The sequence below is a fragment of the Typopeltis vanoorti genome, chromosome 1 (assembly GCF_054136105.1).
Source record: "Typopeltis vanoorti isolate ZY-2024b chromosome 1, IOZ_Tvanoo_1.0, whole genome shotgun sequence".
NCBI classification, from domain to species: domain Eukaryota; kingdom Metazoa; phylum Arthropoda; class Arachnida; order Uropygi; family Thelyphonidae; genus Typopeltis; species Typopeltis vanoorti.
Window position 1 is genome coordinate 94260611 of NC_143549.1, and position 22671 is coordinate 94283281.

Genomic DNA, 22671 nt, shown 5'->3' on the forward strand with positions numbered 1-22671 from the left:
AGGTATTGCCTTAATGCTACACCTTCTAGACTATTCCCTTATTTGACAGAGAACATATACAATTCCCATTGGGATTATTTACATTTAAACAAACATCTATGTACAAGTTACAATTCTTACTGGGCTTGACCTTGGTAAAATTTAGACTTTTTGGAGCTACATAAATATTTTTACAATATTACAGACACGGCAAAGTACATTCACCCTTGCATTTTTAAGACCACATCACTAACGCACGGCTCCATTAAACGTAAAACAATCAACAGAAAATGTGCATCACATGCATGCACTGTTTCAAAATGGTGTTACTTAAAGTGATAATCACAACTCTAATACAAATTATAACTGAATTTCGCAAATAAGTTTTAGTAAAAGTCCTAATACAGCGTCGCATCAAAATTCATATAATTCGAGTCTAGCTGATTAGGTGCAATTTATGAACATAAGTATGCATTATGTTTGTTTTATGAACCGTCAGTATGTATATAACAGTGGTGTTCAACCTTTTTTACTACGCGAGCTACTTTTCTATAAAACGTTATTTGGCGATCTACTTTCTTATATAGATCACGTTCCCCTAACCTGATATCTGACTACGCACAAATAAACAACTAGAAAAAAAATACACAACTAAAAACTTTATTTGTGTATTTAAAATTTTATTTATCACTTTTAATTATTTTAATACAACAAATATTTTAATTCAACAAAAAATATATTGGAATAAAATATTTATTTCTCTATTTTGGAAAACCAAAGTTAGAAAAAACAACAGATTATTACAAACTCACAAGTTACAGGAAATGCTGGTTGATTAAAAAAAAAGTTAATGTGAAATTTGGCATTGTTTGGACCTCGCAATATTTTCATAGTCAAGTTGATATGAAGAAGTGGCCAATCGCAGACAATCATCCAAATGATCATTTGTAATTTGGTTTCTTAATTGATTTTTTATGACGGCCATATTTTAAAAAGCGGATTATGACAAGTATGTCGATCCGAAACACGATAGAATTTTTCGCGCAATATCAGCTAATATTGGGAATTTTTTATGTGCATACTTCCAAATGACTTCATTGTTTATTGATTTTAAATGTAAACTATTCTGAATGTTTATTATCTCAAGTTCTACTTCAGCTTGGAATAGCATTTGAATAAATACCATTAACTGAGCAATATCATTGAAGTCGTTTGATTCATCAAATTGTAATGAAAACGCAACACACTGGTGAATGTCTGACATTATATCAAACAGCCCACTAATTTTATTTGAAATTTCTGTGATGTTGAAGTTTTCTTGAAATGGATTATTGATAAAAGATACAATCATTTGTTTTATTAAAATCTTTAAATCTTGAATTTATTTCTTCCTCAACTAATTCTATTTCACGAATAAATTCTTTTAAATCATAGCGAAGCATTTCTTGATTTTGTTCAAAATATTTTAATAAATATGGCAGATGTCTAAATTCGCGGTCATAAAAATTTTCTTTAATAAAAGTAAGTATTGTTGGAAAGTTTTTATTGAACTTAACATGTCAATTAAATTTTTATCTCTACCTTGTAACTCTAAATTAATATTGCTTAATTTCTAGTGGTAAGACTTATACGTTGGTTAGACATAACTGGTAATTAATTTACGGAATTAACAACGCATATAAAGTAAATTAATTAAAGATAACTTTAATGAATCACTTCTATATTTCGACAATGTCACATTGTCATCTTCAGGAACATAAAGATATGGTATGTGCACTAAAGGAACTAACAAAGCAAATGAGGAAGAAATTAAGACACTAATTTTGTTCCTAAAGTCCTAATGGTGCCCTCTTGCGGGCTAATTTGGTAGTCTTGGCCGTTGGGCTGAAGTTCTCATAATGAAGGTCTCCCAAATTTGGGGAAGTTTCATGCACCCAAATTTGTTGAGGTTAGGAAAGTTTTTTAGAGCTGCTGAAGATTCTTTGAATAATCTTTCGTATTTAAACTTGCTGCGATGGATTATTTTTGTCTTCTTCCAACGAATTTTATGGTGGGTATCTAAGGTATCTAAGCCGCTCTGGGCTGGCAGACCATGCCTTAGATACCCACCATAAAATTCGTTGGAAGAAGACAAAAATAATCCATCGCAGCAAGTTTAAATACGAAAGATTATTCAAAGAATCTTCAGCAGCTCTAAAAAACTTTCCTAACCTCAACAAATTTGGGTGCATGAAACTTCCCCAAATTTGGGAGACCTTCATTATGAGAACTTCAGCCCAACGGCCAAGACTACCAAATTAGCCCGCAAGAGGGCACCATTAGGACTTTAGGAACAAAATTAGTGTCTTAATTTCTTCCTCATTTGCTTTGTTAGTTCCTTTAGTGCACATACCATATCTTTATGTTCCTGAAGATGACAATGTGACATTGTCGAAATATAGAAGTGATTCATTAAAGTTATCTTTAATTAATTTACTTTATATGCGTTGTTAATTCCGTAAATTAATTACCAGTTATTGCTTAATTTCGTACAGAAATATACTAAAATGATAACTGTAACAACCATCTTTTATCACTCTATTGTGGATAAGTATCTCCTTTTACATCAAATTTTTATATCGTTAATTAATACAAGAAGTCTTTCTAAAAACTGACTTCTGCTCAGCCAACGAACATTATAGTACAACAGAAGTTCTCTATCATCATCTGCCTGTAATTTAAATAACCGCCGTTGCGGGGCTTTTCCTCGAACAGAATTTACAATTTTAAATGTAACATCCAAAACATATTTTGTGTTTAATCTTTTACTACACAGTGCTTGTTGGTGAATAATACAGTGGATGTTAAAAAATCTGGATATTTGTCATCGTTTTTACATAATGAAATGAAGCCTGATTTATTACCTATCATTACAGGAGCACCATTAGTAGTAATAGACACAAGTTTAAAAAGCGGAAGTTTGTGTTGTTTCACAAATTCGTCAAGTGCTGAAAAAATGTCTTCTCCCCTAATCCTTTCCAATAATGATATAATTTTCAAACTTTCTTCTTTACTTGCATAATCTTGAAATACCATTTGAATAAATACCATTAACTGAGCAATATCATTGAAGTCGTTTGATTCATCAAATTGTAATGAAAACGCAACACACTAGTGAATGTCTGACATTAACCTGGCTGGAAACTTTTCTCCGGCAATAGGAACTCTTCCTTTCGGCAATTTGAAACCTTGTCTGCGGCCTAGAAGCAGTCTCTCTCTAGCGACGTCTCGAACCGAGAAGCTCCTTTCTGGAAGCGGGAAACTCCTCTCTCAAGCAACGTGGATCCGGGGAATCTCTCTGTCGGCGACTCTGGACCGGTCGGCCTCCTCTCTGACAGCAATTCTGGAACTGGGACACCTTCTGCATGCTTCAGGCCCTTTTTATTAGGTCTCCTCTGAGACCTCGCATGAAGTTTGGCAACCCCAGAGGCATCTGTATGAATCTTTCATCTTAAGTTTCAAGTTCGGCACGCCTTTTGTTCTCCTCCAGTTGCCAGCCATCGGAAAGTTGTGTGAACTCTTTCTGACTGACTGCAGAGATGTTTACACTTAGAGCCTGCAAGCCTTTCTTGTACAAGTTTCAATGACAATCTTTCTAATGCCGCCATGTACAGCTTCGGCGACAAAAACATTGCCTTTGTTTTTAACACTCTTACATATTCTTAATAAAGCAGTATATACAGTTAGCTTCAAAAGAGTTATTTACAAAAACATCGAATACAAACTATACCGAGACAAACAAAGTTTATTTTTTTACAAGATTCACATGGGACATAACCTAAGTAAAATATCGATGTAATGTGTTTTGGAATATTTAATATTTAAGCTACAATCGAGTTTTTACATTTTGCTTATAATCTATTCACTCGGCTCGCTGTTTGACTTCCACTGATCCAAATTAATTCATTTACCCGGACTTATAAGAAAATTACTGATTTGACAATTTTAAAGAAAAATAAATAAACAATAGCAATACACTTAAAGCGAATTAAAAATAATACAAAATAATGATAAATAAAATATTATGTTTTCGGTTTTAATTAAATTTGTAAGTAAGGAAGAATACACAAGAGATCGACCAAAAATCGCTCCGCGATCGACGGGGGTTGAATACCTCTGGTATATAACAATTTCTCTCTGGCTGCAAAGATTTCAGTGACATTTAGTATTTGAGTTGTTGACTGAAATTTCAGGTTTAAAACGAAACGAAATTACATATTACAAATGATCATAAATAAATCATATAATGTACCTATGCAAGAAAGAGTTATGAAGTTTGTTATGTTGAATTTTTTCTTGACAATTATTCATAAGACTATTACACTTTTTTATAAAATCTTTATCAAGTAGCTTTATTTTTATCCTCCTACATGTTTCGCCAATCTGTTTCTATTGGCATCCTCAGGGAATACAAATCAGTAAGCACAAAATGAAGGTTACAGACTAGGTTATAACCGATGGTTCTAAATCATACAAAAATTGGTATTGTGCGTGACAATGTGCGTGTCTCGTTAACGTGATTTATTCGTGATGACTCATGACGTAATTGTTATGAAAGTTCATTTCTTTGATGTTTAATGATCTGACAAAAGTTTTCCAAATTTCTGGTAAAATTAGACCTTGATTCTTGTTTAGGTTTTCAGTTTTACGGGCGACTGTAGCTGCTTCTTTAAAGGTTCTTGAATGGTAGTTATCTTCTATGTATGGCATAAGGCTCTTATCCCACTCAATGTGATGGTTAGTAGAGGCAAAGTGGCATGAAACATTTAATCACAGCAAAAAGACACAAATTTATCAATTTGTGTCTTTTTGCTGTGATTAAATGTTTTGGTAAAATCACAGCAAAAAGACACAAATTGATAAATTTAATTTACTGTATGATAATCATAACAACTGCAAACCTTCTCTACCAGATAAGCAAGTGATAATTAACCTATCTAAACACGTTTTAAGCAAACCTGAGATCTTTATCCTCAAAAAAGGTTTCAACTTTGCTTTAAAACCCACTGTCATTCCTAAAATAGAGTTCATCTGCAACTTAGAAAAAGCCTTCTCATTACTACCAGCTCCCACAGTTAATGATTTGCGATTAAAAAGCAGCATAATCCTTTCAGCTCAGTCAAGATCTCCTAACACCAACTCTAACCAAATGGAAAGAAGAACGCTTCTCAAATTAAGGAATAATAAAGATATCATTATACTCAAAGCCGACAAAGGTAATAATACAGTTATATTAAATACTTCAGATTATAAAGAAAAAATTAAAAATCTATTATCTGATAGGTCTGTATATGAAGTTCTCAGTAGAGATCCTACCACTAAAAATCATAATGACACCAATGAATTATTACGTGGAATGAATAATTGGCCTATAGAAATTATAAAAAAATTAACATCTATGCACCCACTTACTCCTAGATTGTATGGTCTTCCAAAAATTCACAAAGAAGGTATTCCATTACGTCCCATAGTTGATGGAATCTATTCTCCCACTTACCAACTATCCAAGTATCTTGCGAAGATTTTACAACAACACATTCACGTCTCGGATACTTATATTAAAAACTCAAAACATTTTATAGATAAAATAAAAAACATCCCTATTTTTGAAGAGGATATACTAGCAAGCCTGGACATCACATCTCTGTTTACTAACATTCCAGTGGTTGAAGTCATCAACATCTTAGACAAATTGTTCCCAAGAAACATCACTACTTTGTTCAATCACTGTTTAACTTCTAACTATTTCATTTGGCAAGAAACGATCTACAAACAACTCACTGGATTAGCTATGGGTAGTCCCCTCTCACCTCCTTGTGCTGACTTATTCATGGAAGATCTAGAGAAAAAAATCTTAACCCAGATCTTTCCAAAACCGAAAATTTGGTACAGATATGTAGATGACATCTTTATCATTTGGGATCATACAAAAGAAGAACTAATGAATTACCTCAACCAAATCAATAGTTTCCACAATACCATCAAATTCACATTAGAAATGGAAAAAGATAAAAAACTGCCATTCCTTGACATTTTAATAAAGAAACAATCCAATTATAGTATCAACCTATCTGTATACAGAAAACCTACAAATACTGGACGTTACCTCCATTTCAACTCAGCTCATCACATAGCTCAGAAACTTAGCATTATCCATAGTCTCAAGAAAAGAGCTATACAGTATACGACAGACAAGGATGACCTACTAACAGAATTAACCACAATATCCAGAGAACTTTCTTTAAATGGTTACCCTAAAAGACTCTATAACAAGATTCTATTTACTGATATACCACATCGACAACGTGATGACGTCCAATACATCAGTACAATTACAATTCCTTTTGTCAACAACCTTTCCAAAAAATTAGCTAACCTTTTAAAACCATACAAGATCAGAGTGGGATTCAAACCAATCAATACTATTCGGAAATTTTTAAGATCACCGAAAGATCCTCACCCCCATTCTACAAATACTCTGGAGTATATAATATTCCTTGCTCATGTGGTATTAGTTACGTAGGTCAGACATCTAGAAGCTTCGAAACGAGAAAGAAAGAACACATAGGATATGTCAGAAATAACAGACAAGACATTTCAGGCCTTTCATGCCACTTTGCCTCTACTAACCATCACATTGAGTGGGATAAGAGCCTTATGCCATACATAGAAGATAACTACCATTCAAGAACCTTTAAAGAAGCAGCTACAGTCGCCCGTAAAACTGAAAACCTAAACAAGAATCAAGGTCTAATTTTACCAGAAATTTGGAAAACTTTTGTCAGATCATTAAACATCAAAGAAATGAACTTTCATAACAATTACGTCATGAGTCATCACGAATAAATCACGTTAACGAGACACGCACATTGTCACGCACAATACCAATTTTTGTATGATTTAGAACCATCGGTTATAACCTAGTCTGTAACCTTCATTTTGTGCTTACTGATTTGTATTCCCTGAGGATGCCAATAGAAACAGATTGGCGAAACATGTAGGAGGATAAAAATAAAGCTACTTGATAAAGATTTTATAAAAAAGTGTAATAGTTATGAAGTTTATTGTTGCATCGATAGATTCTTTTATCGATACGATACAAGAATGTTATTGTGATTGCCTTGTTCTGCGAGCGCCTTCTCTGCTGTGCGGTGCACATCGATTACCATAATCGCCATCTAAACCCCTTACCACATGCACTTAAACGTTTATCAAATCAAGAAAATAAAGAGGAAAATCTCCAGTATCTTCTCCCCACCTTCTACTTTCTTTCATGCAACTGCTATAGCAACCTGGTCGCATGAAGTGTACGAGAGAGAGAATGCGAGGAAATCACTCGTGGAAGAAAATCCTCTCAAGTGTTTCCGAAGAAACTATTTGGTTTTACGGCTTTGCTTTGAAGAGATGAACTTTTGATTCTTACTGCTTATTTCTACCATCTGCCTCTCTTTGTGTCGATCCAACACAACGAGAGACATTCGGTCGCTTATTTCTTTGGTTAACGATCATGCCTGGAACCAGGTGTCTTCATCTTTTCTAACATTTCACTCTCGTCAAAAAATACGTCAATATTTTTCGATTTAAGTCCGACGAGGGCGTCATTATATTCGTCGCGTGTCCCTCTGCTACCTGACTTTCTCGGAGAATTCGAAAACCTGGAGTTTCTTCCTCCGAAGCGCATTCCTGTCACAGCTGTGTCCCTCTCGACACGCGCGCTACGGATACACTTCCAACTTCGCGTTGGAATCCATAATGGTGTTCTGACTCAGAAATCAATACGTTTCTTTTGTATAATTCCACCAATCTTTCTTGATTCAGTACTGTTGTGTTGATATTACAGTACTATATCATATACAGTGTGTAATATACCGTCATTATACACCAAATAGAAATAAGTATATATAATCTTTCAATCTAGTCGCGACACAGAACTACATTACTTCAAACTTAGTATCACCTCTGGGTCTGGCTCCGACTGATGAAACCTCAATAAAGATCGAAACCTGTCTGGGTAGTGACCCCTCCTATAATGCATAGCATTATACTTGTCTGTAAGGATATGTGCTTTGCATTCTGGATACTAAGGCAAGTGATGTGAAGTCATTATATACGAGTTGTCCCAGTTCTGAAAATACTACAGGTGCAAACTTTGTTTGCATATACTTGGATAAAAGATTAAATCAAATATATAATTTAATGGTATCTTTAATTTGTAGTAAAAAATTGAAAAACTCTCTCAATAACTCTCTTTAATCCAGAGTATTTTAATAATAAGTTACACCACCTTTTAGATATCCGTATATGAAAATATGACTTCTGCATTACTTCAACTCTCGCTGCTGAGGATGGTGAACAAGGATTGATTCATTCAATCCAATACCCTTGGAGGGTAATGGATAGCAATGCTGTAGCTAATGAAGCTCTAACTGAGGCTCGGCTATTGCTGTTATCCTCCTGCCATGATCAGAGCTTTAATAATAGCTCAATAACCTTATCCCTACACTGTCCGCTACAGATAACGGGGAATATGAAAAGCATTCTTGCTTCGCCCCTTTAAGCCAGTCCTTATAAGGACTCGCTGCTGAGAAAAATCTCGGATTTGTTCAATCCAATACCCTTGGAGGGTAATGGATGGCAATGCTGTAGCTAATGAAGTTCTAACTGAGGCTCGGCTATTGCTGTTACCCTCCTGCCATGATCAGAGCTTTAATTTAATTTAATTTAATAGCTCAATAACACCTTATCCCTACACTGTCCTCTACAGATAACGGGGAAGATGAAAAGCATTCTTGCTTCGCCCCTTTAAGCCAGTCCTTATTATATAAGGACTATAAGGACTCGCTGCTGAGCCAACAAATGATGTTGGTATAGATGATTGCGTTCCCAATTTAGACAAGGATGTTTCCGAATTCTGATCCCTCTGCCTCCCCCAAAGAAGAGGTGCCACCGATTATCCTAAGGAAAAGGCAGAGATGGACAACTCTAAGAATCATCATGGCTAACTTACAAATAAATTATAGATCTGCTAAAAAATGTAGACGAAGGCATAAAACTTCTAGAAACCTTACAAAGGAACTGGAACACAATATCACACATTTTCACTTGCCTCCGAAATAAATCTGAAAGTGGTCCTACGAGGAGTCTCCGAGGATATTGACACGGATGAAATAGTTACTGACCTTAACTTACAGGATCTACCTCCCATAAAGGTCACTAGAATGTTTAAATCAAATAAGACACCTATGCCTTTAGTCTTCGTAGAAATTCATGATATTTACAAAGACATCTAAAATCAATCTGTGGACTCAAAATCACCCCAGAACCATTGAGAAAGAAAGCATTTTCTGGGCAGTGCCACAGATGCCAAAAATTTGGCCATGCCCAGAAGCTACGCAAAGCTCAGCTCAGATGCCTAAACTGTGGCGAGAATCCTCCCATAAACACCTGCACCTGCGCCAAGACAAAATCCACCCCAGCTAAGTGCGCTAATTGTGGGGGTTCTCACCCTGCTAATTATAGAGAGTGTATACATCATCCCAAAAAACAGATGGAACGATCCAAATCATCAATCTACCTCGTCATCTAGTGCGAGAGTTCCTGAAGCTCAGGCGCCTCAGTCCTCCAAGAGTGAGAAAATGTCAACAGGTGCTCGCCCATCATTAACTGAGCCCCTTAAGAAAATGAATCTTCAACATCAAGCGCGAACATATGCTGATGTGGCCCGCTCCAAACAGATAGTACAAACCCAGAACCTGCATAATCCACATTCAAATCTATCAGCTATTATCACCTCTTCTCTTGCAAACATGCTGCAGGATTTCAGTAACTAAAATCAAACACTAAGTGTTACAAAAAGATTCATACAGCAAACCCAATCCATATTATCTGCACTCTCTGATGCAAAGGAAAAAAATCGCTCCAGATTCTCTTAGGATTATTGCTTGGAATGCCAACGATATCAAAAATAAACTGTTAGAAATCCAGGAATTCAATTTATATAATCCAGGAATATATTTCTAATCAATGAAATTCACCTGAGGCCTGCTGACACCCTAAAAATCAGAGGGTATTAGATTTACAGAAACAACAGATTTGGTTATAGAGGTGGAGGTACAGCCACCGTTATCAAAAACTATATCAGCCATCATTCAATAACCAACCCTACAACCACCAACCTCGAAATCACAGGAATTAATGTCCTCACAAACTCAATTGGAAACCTTAAAATTTTTTCTGCTTACAACCCTTCATTAAAGACATTATTGACCCCAGATCTGGATGCCATCCTTGGAGTAAAAGGACAAGTCGTCATCGCTGGAGACTTCAGTGCAAAACATCCTGCATGGAACAGTAAATCTACCAATAAAAATGGTCGCATCCTTTCCAGTTACACAGGATCAGACTATGATGTTGTGGCTGGACCTACCGAACCAACTCATCTCGGTACGTCTGGCACTGCTGACATCCTGGATATAGCTATCCTGCAAGACATTAAACTACAGTACAGCCTTAAATCACTAAAAGAGCTGTCGTCGGATCACAACCCAATTCTACTGCAATTGGGAGAACAAGAATGCCTGTCTCCTCCCTCTCATTCAGGCATATCGTGGGAGAGATTATCTAAAGCACTTAGGGATCAGTGCTTTAGACAATCTCTCCCGTTTATGGAGGGTTTCAACTGCAATAACGGTTGCAACCTTCCACAAACCTGTTCCCAAGCCTGATCGTTTGCCTGAGGATATTATGGAGCTGATCAGAGAGAAGAACAGAGCTAGAAAGAGATTTCGTAACACTCACGCTCCTTAGGACAAGACAGTGCTTAAAAGATTGAATGGAGCAGTAAGAGATGCACTTAAAACTCATAGAAACCAAGTTTGGGATAAAAAATTATCCTCTATCTCACCTATTGATCACTCTATCTGGGGGTTACTGAGAATTATCAAAAATAAAAACAGATCCCCCCCATAATCTCAAACCAGGGCCTAGTCCACACAGATGTAGATAAGGCAGAGGCCATACTAAAGAATCTTGAGGAGCAGTGCAAACATTCTTATAACAACTTAGATTTCAATCACTTGTACCAAATTCACAGACAGGTCAGGCATGCATTAAATCTCTCAGATACCAGTGCTGACCATATTGCACCTGCATCACCTGTTGAATTATATGATATTAAAAAACTTAAGAACAATAAAGCTCCTGAACCAGATGGCATCTCAAACAGGGTGATCAAGCTGCTGCCTCGGAAAGCTGTAGTCCACCTAACCAGTATAATAAATGCAATCTTAAGATTTCACTATTTTCCTTCCATCTGGAAACTGTCTAATGTAATTCCTATACATAAGCCAGGCAAAGACACGCACCTACCGCAAAATTTTCGTCCAATCAGTCTCATCTCCAATCTGGGTAAGGTTGCGGAGAAGGTCATCCTCTCACGACTCCAACCACAGTAAATGACCTAAACATCCTCCCTAAAGAACAGTTAGGTTTTCGGCAACACCATAGTACTACCCAGCAAATCCACAGAATTGTCGAATACATCATCACCAGTTATAACTGGCGCCAGTGCACAGGAGCTCTTTTCCTAGACCTATTCGAAGTTTGACAAAATCTGGCATTTTGGATTTCTGCAAAAACTTATCTCAGCCGATACCTCACTAACAATGGTCTATCTAATCCATTCATATCTTCCGAATATCTCAATGCAAGTTAAAATCAACGGTTCTACATCGTCCCAGCGCCATATCTTTGCTGGAGTGCCGTAGGGATCTCTACTGGCCTCATTGCTGTTTTTTGTATACATGTCAGACACCCCACACAATCCGATGAATTCCATTTTGGCCCTGTATGCGGACGATACGGCAATACTAACCAGATCTCTCAGACCCCATTTCATTACCAGAAAGATTCAAGAAAACCTCCTAAAGCTGGAGGGGTGGTTCTCCAAGTGGAGATTGGAAGTCAACTCCCTGAAATGCTCAGCCATTCTTTTCTTAAAAAAGGCCAATGTCTCCTGCAGGAGATGTGTTACTATTCAATACTAAAATTCCCTGGCAGACAGAAACAAATTACCTGGGTGTAATTCTCGACAAAAAGCTATCTTTCAACCAACACATCAAGTCTACGTGCGCAAAAGCATCTAAAGCCATAGCTCAGATCTATCCGCTAATTAATAGAAATAGCAAGCTCAGCAAAAGAATCAAATTGCAACTATACCAGATGACGATTCGTCCTATAATTACCTATGCCTCTCCAGCCTGGAGCCACACCTCTAATACTAACATTACCAAGATACAACGAGTGCTGAACATGTGCTTGAGAATGATTCTGAACGCCCCGTGGTATGTTAGAAACAATCAACTTCATAGAGACACAAATATTCCCTATATTTTCTCTTTTCTACAATCGTTAGCATCCATGTTTTTCCTAAAGACGTCCACATATCCCAACGATTTGGTTCAGCAAACTGCAGCATACGAGGCAAAAGGACATATTCAAATATAGAAGATCAAATGCTATATTAGCCTCCTATAACGATGCATAATCTCCATGCCCATTGAGGGCGAGCAAACTGCTCGTAAATTTTACCATCACTGTAACCACAACAGATAGCGGGGAATATGAAAAGCATCTTGCTTCACCCCTAAAGACATAAATGTCAATTGTCAATTTGTATTAGCGATTTTGGGAGGGTAATGGATGGCAATGATGTAGTAAATGAAGTTTAACTGAGGCTCGGCTGTTGCTGTTACCCCCCTGAGACGCAGAGATTCGAGAGATTGATTATGCTCTCTTATGGCGTTTGCGTTAAGGGAGCAATTTGAGTCTCCGGGGAAAGTGTTCTCCAGCACGGGCCAGTGAGGGGCTTTGTCGGTGAATGCTTTTCTTCGGAATATGAGCGGTGCTGGTGGTGGTGGGGGGGAAGGCCATCACTCAGTGGAACCAACGCTGAGATGGACGGTCTTCCGGCCGCTATAGAGTAGTCTTGGGATCGTCCTAATTTTTAGAGTTGGCTTTACTTAAACATCGCCAATGAAGTTCTAGTTGAGGCAGGCTGTTGCTGTTACCCTCCTGCATGATCAGAGCTTTAATAGCTCAATAACACCTTATCCCTAAACTGTCCTCTACAGATAACGGATAAGATGAAAAGAATTCTTGCTTCGCCCCTTTAAGCCAGTCCTTATAAGGAATTATAAGGAATTAGTATTAGTATTACGTAGGTGTAGAACGGGTCTTCTCAAAATCTGCTCTCGTCTACGTAGCTGATATCCCAGAAAACCCTAGGAACAACCACCACCACAACTCTATATATGTGGACGATACTGCAACACTAGCAAGATATCTCTTGCTAGTATTGCAAGTAACCCACCTCCAACTGGGAATAAGAAGACTTCAAGGCAGCATTAGCACACTTGAGAAGTAGCTGGCGGACTGGAGGATCCAAGTAAACCCACATAAAATGCTCAGCCATACAATTTCCAGAAGAAAGGTCCCCAGCAAGGATGACATAGCTCTACGGAATTAAGATCCCATGACAGATAGAAGTGAAATATCTCAGAGTGAAACTAGATAACCAATTCAACAGTCATATCAAACTAATAAGCTCGAAGATATCCAAAGTAGTTGCACTACTCTATCCCATGATCAACTACAGAAGCAAACTAGATATACAAAACAAGCTAATTATCTATAAAATGGTAATTCCTCTGGTTATCACTTGCGCTTCCCCCAGCATGGAGTCATACCTCAGAAACAAACATTCTAACACTGCAAAGAATTCAGAACAAGTGCTTGCGGATGATTCTGGATACGCCATGGTTTATTAGAAACTTTCAGATCCATCGAGAATTCAAGATTCCTTGCATCTCTTTCCTTCTCCGCGATCTAGCAGAAAAATTCTTCACCAAGACAAGCATACAACCAAACCCGCTGATCCAACAAGCTGCCAACTACAATGAAGCAATGTACTGCAAATACAAAATACCAAAGTCTGCCCCATAAGGACGAGATTGAAGTTCAATAACACCCCCATCCATAACTTTTCTTTTACAGATAAAGGGGAATATGAAAAGCATTTTTGTTTCACCGATCTAGCCGGTAACGTTATGCCTAGCATTACCCCTCGGTCTGGTTTCCACTGATCCGCTGATGAGATTTCGCTTTTTGTCAAGATAAGTATATTTTGGTTTTTTCTTTCGTTTGTTTTTCTGATTTAATTTGTTTTTCACGTTTAATTTTATTTTACTGGTGCTAGTGGTGGTTTCGCCCACATTAGCACTAGTTTTTATTAAATGTTTAAATAATAAATAAATATTAAGATTGCTTGGTGGTGCAGTTGAAGTCTGGATTGCTTTCGGCGGTGTCACGGCAGTCATTTTATAGTGGTTCAGGTGGGGCATTTGCTCGTGGTGTGGAGTTGTTTCGTTATCACGGGATTGTTTACTTCTCGATTTTGCGACTGAGAGTTTTTTTTCTCCTCTTACAATCAAGCGCAGAGTTTGTGGTGTTTTCCCCGCCAAGGAAGGTGGTGCCAGTTCCTCCAGGGATGCGGGCTCTGAGAATTGGGGTTCCGGGGTGTGAGGGGGAGAGAAGAGTGGCTGGGAATTTTTTTGGAGGGGAATTGTCCCCGCAAATGGGATTTATTCTTTCGCCCCTTACGGCGGAGGGAAGTATATGGTTGTGGTTGGGGGTGTGGAGGCGGCGTTGTTACAGGGTTTTACTTTCGAAGGCAGCACAATTATTCCTGTAATGGTCGGGAGCCGGTGGAGACAGCGAAGATCGAGGGATTTCCGATGGAATGTGTAGAGAACAGTGATTAGATTCTTGTGAAGACGTTTTCAAGATGGGATGGGATTGGTGATGTATGAGGGGAGTTAATTGGTTAGGGGTTCAGATTAGTTTTCTGGTGGTGTCGCCTTCACAATGGACGTGGGGGCGCCGGTGTGGGTTTTGTCAGCGTCGATGCAGCCCGAGTTATGGTGAACTGTCCCGGAGTGCAGCGGTGGTACCTGCGTTGTAGTTCGTGTGGTTCGCTTGGATGGTGGCTGTCCCAAATCTAGGTGTTTCAACTGCATGGAGATCGGGCGTATTGCTGATCACTGTCTCAAATCTTGTCAGAAATGCGAAAGTTCTGAACGTCTGCCATTTTGGAGCGTTCGCTGAAGGAGTTGGGGACTCCAGTGGAGCCATTTGAACCACCGTGTATATCCGAGAGGCATAATGAAGCGTTTCCGGATTTTCCAATTCAGTCTATCAAAGATGGAGCTTTTAAACAAACTACACTTGGTAAAATCACAAAGTACGCGACCAAATCAGTTGGAAATTATCCCAAAAATTACAAATATGCAGAAGCGACTTTCCCAGTCAAATGCTGATGGAACGACATTAGCTAAAATCACCAATAATGAACCTAGTATAACAACTGAACAGGTACAAAACGAAATGCAAAACATGGGCGTAAAACAAGGAGAAACTGGAAAAGAAACAGAAAAACAAGTAAGACACTTAAAGAACGTATTATGCAGACAAGATTATCAAAAAGGAAAGATGAATTAATAAACAAAATTGAGGATAAACAAAATAAAAATAAATAGGAACTACATCTAAATGAAAAAGAAGTAACAAAAAATTTAAAGATGGAGAAGGCTGTGGATCATCAAATGAAAAGTCTGCTGGCTCAGAAGAGTTTATGGACTATGAAGAAACCATCTCATGCTAATAAAGGGAACGCGAGAGATACAATTAAATAAAATATAATAAAGTTTACTGATTCAAAGTTTTCTCAATACAATTATCATCTACATGAAAAGAAAAGAAAATAACCATCTTCCAAATCAAGAACAATAGGCATGAAATTGAAATAATGGAAAGCAACTGTAAAAAACTGGAAAACAGTTCACAAGAAAGCTACCCAAATGCTGCTTCATGGATTGAAGACTTCATCGGGTTCATCCAAAAATTAGGAGTTAAAGACTTAACAGTGGCACTTCATTAATTATTGCATCTCCTTTCTGCATTGCCTCTTTAAATGCACGCGCCAGGATTCCACAGGCAAATTAAGCAAGAAATTTTATGGAAACTTATCCTACGCCATAATATCAGGTTTGTGTTTCTCCAAGATAATACTTTTACAGATATAAAGATATAAAAAGTTTAACATATAGATATCCACTTCTTTCTTATTGGAGCTTTGGAAGATTTAACGGCCGGAGTAGGAGTTCTTATTCTTACTCCTCCTCTCCTTGGTCATTCTGTAATATCCAAAGGGATGCAGAAGGGAGAATCTTGAGAATAGACCGGAAATACTGTGGATGTGACATCCCTATGAGTCTAAAAAGGAAAGCTTTCGACCAGTGCATACTTCCTGTCCTAACATATGGAGGAGAAACATGGACTTTAACAGAAGTCAAACAAAAAGCTGAGAACAACACAACATCACATGGAAAGAAGTATACTAAAAATAACATTAAGAGATAGGAAGACAAATATCTGGATAAGATCTCAAACAGGTGCCATGGATATTGTAAAATACATTAAACAGGCTAAGTGGAGATTGGCTGGCCATATTGCCAGATGCAGTGACGGGAGATGGACTAGAAAAACTACAGACTGGAGACCAATGGATGAAGCAAGACAAAGAAGAAGACCAAGAAGAAGGTGGAGAGATGAACTGGAATAAATTGCAGGAGTGAGATGGATGGGAGAGGCAGAAAACCGAGTGATCTGGAAAATCATGGGGGAGACCTTCGTCCATCAGTGGACAGAACCAGAAGGTTGAAGATGAAGAAGAAGAAGACTGTGGATGTGTAATATGCTTTACAAACGTTTATGCTCCATCCAATGGTACAGTTAGACGAAAATGCTTCCAGGAATTGGAGCTGTATTTATACGGTGCCCATTACATCATAGCAGCCGGAGACTGAAATTGTATTGAATACCCCACATTGGACAAAATAGGAGGACACCCAGGAGTGGAAAAGTGGGATATGCACAGTTAAAAACAAGTCTCAACAATGCTAAACTAATAGACATATGGAGGATTCGTAATCCTAATCCCCATTGGGGAAAGGAACAGGCTTTCTTCAAAGAAAAAAAAAGTTGAAAGACCTGTATAAAGAGAGAAACTGGTTCGTAACAAACCAACGTAATGGTATAGAATGTAACAACATCGTTAGAAACAGTAATACAGAGATAGAAGTGGAAAGGCAGAAACAAGTAGAAGAAAGAAATTTTAAGATAAGAATACAGCATGACTTAGCAGATAGCCCTATAGCTGCATTCTTCAAAGGACAATAGAAATAAAGGACTTTCACCCGAATTTGCGTTGATGGAGAAGACATGCCCACCACTCAAGACATCCTTTACTCCTTTCAAAAACACTATACAAATCTGTTTGAAGACAATAGTACTGTTGGAAATTATAACTCTTGGAACATTAATGGCTTTCCTATTCATATCCAAGATATGCTTGACAGACCCATTACGGGATCTAAAGTTACCACAGCCTATAAAGCATGCCAGATAAGCAAATCCCCAAGACTTGATGGTCTAGGGAGAGAACTTTATCGCGATGGCTGGGATTTTATTCTTCCCATCAATTTAATTTACCGTATATTCCAGCGTACAAGTCCATCTGGCATATAAATCGATACTGGAATTTTTTTGAGTTTATTTGAGTTTTTATAGTATACTCGTCGTATAAGTCGACTCGAAAAATTTATTTTTCGTATTGACCAGTTGACCAATAGTGAACTAAAGTGCAATGGCTCCTTTTAAAAGAATGAAATATGACGCGAATTTTAAGTTCAAATTGATTAAATTTGCAAAAGAAAATACTAACTGTGTTGCTGCACGTCAGTTCGAAGTAAATGAAAAACTAGTTCGCGATTGGAGAAAAAATGAAACATTATTAAAGTTTAATTTTTTCTCCAATCCAAAAAATAAGTGCGCATTACAGAAAGGAATTTGTAAGTGGCCTATTCTGGAAAAATAATGTTGCGGATTGAGTTCGAGAAAATCGCCAAAATGGACTCATTATAACGAGAAATAATATTCGTTTATTTGCTTGAGGCAAAGCAAATAAAAAGGACAGCAAAAACTTCAAAGCTACAGTGAGTTGGTGTAGCTGGTACTGAAAAGGTAGAACATCCTGAGAGGAAAGAAAAGGAACAGATGCTCGGAGACATTCGTCCCGCATTATTTACTTCCAGCTATATTAACGTAATTAAAGAGGCGAATAATTACAACTACGAGAACAAAACTGAGATGGAATCTAGCTCATGTAAGGGGAAAACTAAAGATCAAGGGGACAGTGAGGGAGAAAGAGAAAGGTCAGTCAACACTAATAAAGTGACTGAAAATGAATTGAACATCCCAAAACAAGTAGTGCTATCAAACATGGAAGAAGTACGTTCTATAGTTAAACAAGAAGTTGAACGCCTTCAACAGCCCGTAATGGACCGTCTTGATGCTGTACTGAAACAGCTGGCGGCAGTCACAGATAAGACTTCAAAATCATCTATCCCTCAACCAGAGAAGACTAATGAATTAATTAGACTTGAAGTAGAAAGACTTCAACAGCCTATATTGAACCGTCCGGAAGATGCAATGCAAAAGTTGGCGGCAGTGACAGAACGGAAACCCGAGGTGTGTCTACCTCAATCACAGAGAAATAATGAGCAAGGAGATAAAAGGGAGCTTCCTAGATGTTTTAATTGTAACAGAACAGGGCATTTAGCTAGTAATTGTTTTAGTAATAGGAGATCCTCCATGAGAAATAATAGAAATGAGTCGAAGTTTGGGCAAACTCCTCATAATTATGAAGACAGACAAAGAAATCATGAACAACAAGGAAGGTCAAAAATGATAATTAAGGGTACGATTCAAGGATCACATGGTGACGTATTGTTAGACACTGGTTCCCAGGCCTCTGTCATAACGGAAGATTATTTCCAAGGAATAAAATCCCGTGTATGGCGAGGCATTTCTAATTTAAGGAGACCGATCAGATTATCAGGGTTATCGACATCTAAAGTTTGTGCAACAAAAAGTGTTAGAGTAAAATTATACTTACCTGAGTTTAACATGTGTGTTTGGCAGGAGTTGTTGGTCCTCCCTAGGACATCTCGCCCACACGTTCAGATAATTTTAGGAACTAACTTTCTAGAGAGGTACAAGTTTTCTTGCAACTTCTGTAGAAATGAAATAATCCTAATGGGGAATAAACGGTTTAGAAGAGGGAACGAAAAATTTAAAGTTAGAAATAGAAATGAGAGATCTCGTGGGGGATCTTTTCTCTGCAGTCTTTCTCCAGAAAGACTGCAGAGAAAAGGAAATGTCATGTCAACTGATAGAGTTAATGAAGTGTCTCAAGATATCCAGACTGGTTATGAATTAGCTTCAACTTCAGAAGTGAACAGTCAATCTGAGACTTACCAAATATCAAGCGTAAAATTAGCAAATGACCAAGGTGTTACAGAAGAAAATGTAGGGGAGGATTGTCCGAGAACAATCGGGGTAAACTACATTGAGATAATTAATAGAGCTAGAAGTTCCTATAACAGACGGAACAAGTACAGAAAACATGAAGTTAGTATACAACATAAGCGGCAGTTTGATTATGCAAATTTCCTCTGTTTTCTTTTTATGCTTAGAAAAGCTAGTGGTTTGTTGTGTTGGAATTTAGCAATTGCTACAAAGAGTGCACACTTACTAACTTATTGTGCAAGCTTTATGAATAAAAATAATGGAGAATTAAGTAGGTCCAAGACGTTTAAAGAAGCACCGAATATATATCATGAGAATGAGCAAACTCAGTCATGTCATAAGGAAACAATACAGCCTCATGAACCGAGATACGTACTACAGCCCAGAAAGAATGGAAGGTTCATCCCCAGAGAATTGAGAGAGAAGCAAAAGGAGTTTTTCTAGAAAATTAGTAAAACAATAATTTTATAATAAGGGATGCTTAAAGAAAAAATTTATCTTGGAAAAATTGTTTTCTTGTATGGGGAGACTTTTGTTAGATCCTGAATGGAGAGCTTTACAAGTAAATTCTTTATTCAGGATTTAACGTGATAATTACTACTTATTAAGGAGATATCTGCACATCAGTCAATAATTATAAAGTATTATTTTTTGTTATGTAATAATGTGTAGTCCATGCGTGCCATATAGTGAGAGTTATTCCTGCATCAATGAAATGAGAAGCAGAGAATTATATATCAAAATAGTAAGAAATGTGTAAGGGAATTATTGACTTATTTGTAATTCCCAATTTTAAACTGTCTAGTACATTACGAAATTCTGAGAAAAATTATAAGTAGTAATCCGGAATAATCGCGTATAATCTGTACGAGTCGAGCGTAGCGATGGAGGCTATACCTACACGGAAAATGACGTCAGAACGGCTACCTGGAATAATGTAACCTAACAGATTAGGGAGAGTGTAGGATCACCCAAGGGGCATGAACGATGGCGTTCGTGGATGAAAACCACATCGAATAGAGGGCGCCCGAAAAGGGTGAATAAAAGGACGAAGTGCGCCATTTTAGGGGATTTTTGACCTTTTGATCTTCGGTTCCTGGATTCGAGTTTTAGGGGAGTTTGTCGGAGGATTCATGAGAGCGCGATGGGTCGACTACGGTAATGACGGACGGCAGGTTCTTTTCTTGAAAATGCTTGAAGATTTCCAAGCGGAGCTGATCGCGATACGACGGCCTATGCGGAATCGAGCCTAGCAGAATGTCCCATTGGAGAAAGTTTCCTGCGGAGCGGTAGACAGCACGCAGCAGTCGGAAACAATTAAAAGAAAAAGCGTAGTGCATCGCCAGGCGAAAAGACGGCCGATGAATAAATATACAGTAAACTAATCCAGACTTACATGAGAAAGAAAGTATAAACTACCATAAATCAATATAAGGAACCATAAATAAACATATATAACAAAGATGAAGCCAACTTTAACAATGGCACAGATATTTAACAATGGAGTAGATGTGTTTATGGTTGTTAATTACTTTCTTTATACTTAATTGGTTATTCCTTAATTTAATCCTTCCTTATTTTTACCTTACTCAATTTTAGTCCTACCAGCTCCTCTATTGTTATGTCACTGCTTCTCTATATTTTGTTCTACCTTTAAATAGCCGTCCTTCTAATGTCATGCCCTTAAAATATTAATTCAGATTTATCTCCTCTTCGGATATTGGCAAAATTTATATTATGCTGCGCCAGCCAATATCCTATAACAGAGGAGACTCTTGTTCAGGGAAATAATTCTAAATTCAAAAGGGATACACATAATAATTAATCTTACACTAGCACTGTGCAGATTCAGTTAACAGTCGTGAACCTAATCTCACTTAAGCAATTATATCTATATTCCTTCCCTCCAAAAGGTTCTATTTCATAAGTGGTGGTTTGAATTCGTAATCAGGCATCAACTCAGGTATAAGGTACAAAACATGTTTATTGGAAAAACATAAAGCATTTACAGTTGAGAAAGTTCAAATACTCAGTGGATCAAAATTCACTCTAAGTTAAGGTTCATACTAAATCACAATGAATCGGAGTATGCTAAATCCTTCAATTACGTAAGGATAAGATTAAGTACAAGCATAATACTACTAGGATATAATTCCTTTCACAATTTGTTCACAGAACACGCATTGAACACTTTCATTAATACTCTATAAATAACTATCTTAATTCTAAATCTCATTAAGTAGGCCTAAGCATTCACAATCTAATTACTGCCTATCAACAATCCTTGTTTGTTCCACTGGGTCTTAATTCAATCAAATTCTGAATGGGAATTTCCCTTTGAATAGCCTTGTCTGTTGACACAGTTATGGGCTAGATGTCCTAACATGTTGCAGCTATAGCATCTAGGGCCCTGTCGGTTATAGCCCGTAGCATTATTTCTGTCTGAGGACAAAGGAGAGATGTTGTTGTATTTGGCAGTCAACTCCATCATTTTTTTCATCATAGAGTCCATCTTGTCAAATATTGGTCTCTGCATTCTTTCTAACTCTCTGTGAACTACGTCATTGATTTTCTGCTCTTATAATGAGGCGTTTTCGTGGGTTGTCATAGAGACTGTTGTCAATTGACTGAGCACAGAATCTAGACGTTCCATGATAGGCTGCTGCAGTTTCTTCACTTCTTGTTTTATCAATGAGTGAACCTCGCTAAAATTTTGACAGTTATCAGCAATTTGGTAAACTATCTCAGGTCTAGTTTCTTCACTTCCTCTCTGTCCTTTCTGTTTTTCTTTCCTTTCCGGATGTTTCCTTTCAGTGCCCTGCTCTTTAATGCTGTCTCTTTCTTCTTTGATCACATTGACAGACCCAAGAACGACTGCAGGACAAATATCTCCGAGCAGTTGCTCCCTCTGTTTTACTGCATTATAGTATTCCTCCAAGTTTGATATGTCCTTTCCGTATGCTGCCTCCTTAAGTTCTTGTTTCAATCCTGCCCTAAAGTGCTGGAAGACGGCCCAATTTAGATGGTGCCTGTCTTTGTCCGAAACACTTAGTGTGTTGGCAAGATCCAACAGCCTGTTATGGTAATCGGACACACTTTCTTTGTCTTTCTGTAGCATTCTTTGGAGCTTCCACAGATTCGGTCCCACGTTCTTTACCCTTGAAAACT